At 51.2% G+C, this 5650-nt stretch overlaps 1 protein-coding gene across 2 annotated transcripts in view; it reads right to left on the bottom strand.

The window, feature by feature from the left end:
• Tspo (translocator protein) overlaps positions 1-3067 on the bottom strand; it is a 10713-nt gene extending 7646 nt beyond the window's left edge. The window contains exon 1 of one of the 2 annotated variants that reach the window (XM_021183504.1): positions 2992-3067. The gene's annotated coding sequence lies outside the window, so the exon portion shown is untranslated. The remainder of the gene's footprint in view (positions 1-2991) is intronic. The other variant, XM_021183503.1, reaches the window with a different exon arrangement.
• Positions 3068-5650: the final 2583 nt, after the last annotated feature.

Below are 5650 nucleotides of genomic sequence, written 5' to 3'. Positions count from 1 at the left end.
TCACTCTGTAGTCCAGGCTGGCCTTGAACTCAGAAATCCACCTGCCTCTGCCTTCCAAGTGCTGGGATTAAAGGCATGTGCCACCACTGCCTGGCTCTCCTCTCTTAATAGGGGCACAAAGATATTCATCATGTAGCCCAGACCAGCCTCAAACTGATAGTCGTCCTCTTACTTCAGCCTCCCGGGCAAGCACCACCACTGCTGACAACAGGTTTTATTAACTGAGGTGAAAGCCCCCAAATGTAAAGTAACAATCACACAAGTCAATGATGTTGCTGTCTCCCCAGCCATTGACACCAAGTTCTAAACATGTGCATTTCTCACAAAGAAACCAATGCCTACTGGGCACTTGTTTCTTACGCCAACCCAGCCCTGCCCTTCCTCACGACCAGCAAGTCCTTTAGGTCCCCCAGAAGCTGCCTTTCCTGAACATTCCCTAGCAGGTCAGAGCCCGTGTGGCTGGCTTCCTTCCTGGGAACCCTGCCTTAGAGGTTTGCCAGCCTTGCGCCCCACAGTAGTACCTCTTTCCTCTTGCCATGGCTTTGAAGGAGAAAGTGCTCTCGTGACAGCTATGCGCCGGGGGTGGGGGGATGGGGGATATTCTCTGAGTCTGGGAAGTCCTCAAACAGGACCAACCAATGTTTCAGAGTCCATCAAGTCTCCCATTATAGTGTGGTGGCTGTCCCAATGGCATACCATAAAGACAGGATCTAGGGACAGGACACTGAACCCCAGGTTTCTACTCCCACCCTCTAGCCACCCTGGAAGGCAAGACTATCTTTATGCTCTGCTTCACTAAGGGAATCAAAGGGAGGGCCCCCTATTTCCATCCAAAGTCACAAAACAGGACAGTCACCACCCCACTTGAAACCGAAGGAGAAAGTTAGGCCAGGGACCTTCCAGGGACTTCTTGGAGACTGCCCAGTTCCTGAGTCACCCACACAGAGAGGTGGTAGACAGGCAGGGGTGGGGCCCATAAAGCTGAGTCACCCCTCGGCTAGGCTGAGCTGGGCAGGAGATCAGCTCAGGGTGGAATCCCAGGATAGTATAGAGTGCAGGACGGGGATACTCAGAGGGGCAAAGCCGCCCACTCACCCTTTATTTCTGTCTCTTCTAGAAGACATGTAACATCCTAAGCTGCACCCTGTTACCAGCTTGCTCAGGGTCCTTGGGGTGTTCCAGGAAGGAAGGACAGAACACCAAGACCTCCCTGGAAAACTCCACCCAGGGTTGTGACTAACAGTTCAGGGACCACGCAGCTGCTTCCTCTAGGGGAGGGAGGAGATGGCTACCTTTTCACTTCCAGAGAGCATCTTGGACAGATGAATAAGAACTAGATAGAGGAGAGTATGGTAGTAGGCCTTCTCGATGGTCACCACCCCAGGACCTCAGGGAAGGAGCCACGCCTTACTCAAAGGCACTCACTCAGTCAAAGCTTCATGCACTCCTTACAGCAGCCACAGGGCAGGGATCAGCCACCTCTCTTTGATCCACAGTCCCCATAAGAGGCTTATTGCTAGTGTCACTTTCCAGGTAAAGAAACTGATATGGGGCTGGAGAGATGGCTCAGCGGTTAAGAGCACTGACTGCTCTTCCAGATGTCCTGAGTTCAAATCCCAGCAACCATACAGTGGCTCACAACCATCTGTAATGAGATCGGATGCCCTCTTCTGGTGTGTCTGAAGACAGCTACAGTGTACTTACATATAATAAATAAGTCTTTAAAAAAAAATAAAGGAAGGAAAGAGAGAGAGAGAGAGAGAGAGAGAGAGAGAGAGAGAGAGAAACTGATGGGGAGACTGTAGAACGTTCCAGGTTGGTATCTCTACACCCACAATGACACTTGGCCACTCTCGGTCACCTTCCCTTGGGATACAATGCCCTGGGCAAGGATCAGGTCCACAGGCTGTCTCTCTTCTCAGTGTCTGATGGATCACAGGCCAACAGCATCACCCTCTCCATACTTAGCACCATCACTCCATAGAGCTTCGGGCCCCACCTCTTAGTAGGACAGCCAGAAAGGATGCCTGAGCCCTCCCTCTCCTAGGCTGCAGTCTGTGAAGCTAGGACAGAGCCAATGGGTCTGGGGTACCTGTTGCTCTGGGGCTTCCCTAGAGACTATGACCCAGAAACAGAAGGGAGTCGGCCACGCCCTCTTCCGTCCACTGCGTGAAGCTCCTCCCCATCCTTGAGCTTTCCTTCCAGCAAAGCCGTTTCTGTCCCGAGGAATTTTAGGACTTTTTGTTTTTAACGAACTTGCAAATCCTCCTTATACCTTTTGCCAGCCTTTCTCATTCTGAAAGTAATCATCGCGCCAGCAACAGGTCAGTTAGGACCGACTGGAACTGGTCACCATGAGGTCTGGGGTGTGGGGAAATGGCGTGGCCGAGTGGCAACTTTTTCAAACAAAACTGGCTTTCAAGGCGCCGCTTGCACAACCCCCTAACAAGGGGAACACAAACAGAAGCCGAAAACTCCGATCAGAGAAAAGCTTAAAAAGCAAGCCTGCTGTCTGTCGGCCTCACCTCTCAGGTACCTACCACTATCAAGAGTTTCTGGACGCTGGCGGGTCTCAGTCCTGAGACGGCCAGGCACACACACACAGTACCCAAGTTCACAAGTCACTACGCAGAAGCGTCCACACCACACGTGCAGGAGAAGCAGGCTTTGGTCTCAAAGCAGGCTTAGGCAGCTTCGGCTCAAGTCCTGGCTCCTATACTTGGGCTTTGCATAGTCTCGGTTTCCCACGGATCCCAGAACTCCTCTGCAGGGGAAGCAGGATTCCCAGCAGCCAGAGGCTAACTCCTCTTTCCGCTCAGCTGCCTCCAGCTGCAGCAGCCACTCCTGCCTCGCCGAGGTAGGCACAGGACATTGGCCGCTGTCCCCAAAGGCCAAACACCCTCAGCCTCAGCAGCACATTCTCGGGAGGAGTCCCTCCCGCTTGGACCTGGCCTCAGTTTCCCTTTTGGCTCCCGGCCGTCAGGGTCTCACCTACCCACAGCCCCGCTCACGCAGTCGCTGGTTGTTCCGTGAAGGACACTGCTCACAGAGGTTGGTAACCGCTGACCCCGCCTCGCCCCGCCCCGCCCTGCGCCGCACCCGGAGGCACCCTGCCTTCTCAGGCCCGCCCTCAACCAGGCACCCCTCTTTTTTTCTCTCCTCGTCGTGGACCTGGACACAGAGGGGAGAGATGCATCGCAGACAGGCAGACAACGAATGCCACTGTGGTGACACGTGTTTGTATTTCACACCTGAGACAGGAGGATGACAGTGAGCTCGCAGTCAGTCTGAGCTGCGTATTATATTCCCCCCCCCCCCCGACGGTGCCTGGCTGAATTCTACCTAACATCTTATTCCGTATTTTGTGTTGTTTGTTTGTTTGTTTGCTTGTTTTAATGAGGGACTTGGGATATAGTTCCATTGTGGAGTGCTTTCTTTGCACGCAAAGGCCCCTGAGTTTCAATCCCCAGCACTGCCCAAAATAAAGGAAAACAAAACTAACCGCTTTCTCCCTCTTGTGTTAGTAAGGCCCTAGGCGCTATGCCTGGCCACACCCACTTGCTGGCAGCCCTCAACCTCTTCCTGTGAGTCAATTAGAGTAGGCTGACTGGGCAAGGAGCCCCACCAATCTGCCTGTTTCAACCTTCTGGGCCCTGGGATTATAACTGTGTACTACTATACCCAGGGTTTTAACACAGGTTCTGGAAATAAAACTCAGATCCTGGTGTCTGCAAGGTAAAGGTGAGCACGCGACCCACTAAGGTATCGTCCCAGTCCCGGGGCTTCCTGTTCTTAACCAGCAGCACAGCAGCAGAATGCGGTCTGATTGAGACATCTCTCAGCACACCTCTGCAGCCTTGCCAATCCCTGCGGCAATGGCTCTACATGCCTTGTACATGCCCACAGCTTTTCAGTCTCTCTGAGCCCCTCTGGCGTACCCTTGTCTGCCTCCTGGATAGGTTTCATGTCCTTTTGTGTATTTGCCAAGGATTGAATGTCTCCGGGAAGGGGGAAGGGAAACTGGGGGGAGGGGATCTATGGTGGAAATTTAGTCCCCATTGTGAAGAATCAAGAGGTGAAATCAAGTGGGACCAGGTGGACCTTGAGGTGACTATGTCCCAAGGACTCACGGTGTGGCCCCAATCCATTCACGATTCATTCAGGAATAGATCCATCGGTTATCCCTAGTGTAGGTCTGGTATCAAAGCCAGCCAGTGCCGGTTCTCAGATAGGGCCCCTCTTGCCAGATGAAGCCCTGCATCCCTTGGATTCTGTAGAGAGTCTCCACCAGCAAGGAGGCTCTTGTGAGATGCAGCTTCTGACCTTGAACTTTACAACCCTGAGGACTGTAATTTGTATTCTATATAAATGGCCCAGTGTGTCATTCAGTGATAGAAACAGAAAATGGACTGAAGCATCTTCCCTCTCAGTGGCTCCATTTTGTCTAGGTTGGCTTGTCCTCCTAGAGCTCTTGCCAGAGTCCCACTGTCCTTCAGATCCTTGGAGGTGGGTTGTGGTCCAGCGGCCTCATGCTGTGTGTTGTGACATCAGTATGCAACTGTATACATCTCTGGCGCACTCGACTGTTGATGCTACTACCTTCTTGCTACAGCCTGTGGGTGTAAATTTGGGCTGCAAAGAATTGAAATTTTACAAGCACAGCCTCCTATGTGAGTTTAAACTTAGTCCACTGAGCCAGCAATCAAAGGACCTGACCTTTCTTATTTTTTGTTTTACATGTGTGGGTATCTTACCACATATATGTATGTGTACCATGTCTGTGCTTGGTGCCCACAGAGGTCAGAAGAGGGCATTGGACATCCTAGAACTGAAGTTAAGAGATGGTTGTGAGAACTGGGAGTGGTGGCACATGCCTTTAATCCCAGCACTTGGGAGGCAGAGGTAGNTGAATTTCTGAGTTCAAGGCCAGCCTGGTCTACAGAGTGAGTTCCAGGACAGCCAGGACTACACAGAGAAACCCTGTCTTGAAACAAACAAACAAACAAACAAACAAAAAAAGAGATGGTTGTGAGAATTGAACCCAGCTCCTCTGGAAGAGCAGCTAGTACTCCTAACTGCTGAGCCATTTCTCCAGCTCCCTTTTTGTTTAATCTTTATTTTTGGAGTCTCCTGTGTAATCCAGGCTGGCTTTGAACCCATGATCCTGACTTCTCAAGTGCTGGGGATACAGAGAAGCACCATCATGCCTGGCTTCCACAGCCCTGACAGTGTGGAAGGCCTCATTGTTACTTTTCAGACCGGATTTTTTTTTTTAACAATTTCTCGTCTTTCGTTTCCTCACTTCTCTTTCTGGAATGCCTGTCACTCAAGGCCCTGGACTTCCTGTGTTGCTCTTCTCGCTCTCTGTTCTTGCTTAGTTCTTCTGTTTCCCTTCTTTAGTCCTCACCCTCCCCACAGTGGTTTTTTCTGGACTCCACTAAGGGTTTCAATTCTGCTCAGCCGTTTGCTGTCAATCACTGCCCATTTTTATCTCAGAACCCCACTGTCCTACCTCCTGAAGAGATCAGTGATATTCTTTTAATTACCTTTTTGTAACATTCATTTAGTTTGTACATGAGGTCAGTGAAGAGCTTGCCAGATGTGGTTCTCTCCTTCCATCATGTAGGTTCCGGGGACCAAATTCAGGGTT

This window comes from Mus caroli, chromosome 15 (genome assembly GCF_900094665.2).
Source record: "Mus caroli chromosome 15, CAROLI_EIJ_v1.1, whole genome shotgun sequence".
In the NCBI taxonomy this organism is placed as follows: domain Eukaryota; kingdom Metazoa; phylum Chordata; class Mammalia; order Rodentia; family Muridae; genus Mus; species Mus caroli.
The sequence above is the reverse complement of the archived record's forward strand: the minus strand, read 5'-3'. Positions and strand labels throughout refer to the sequence as shown.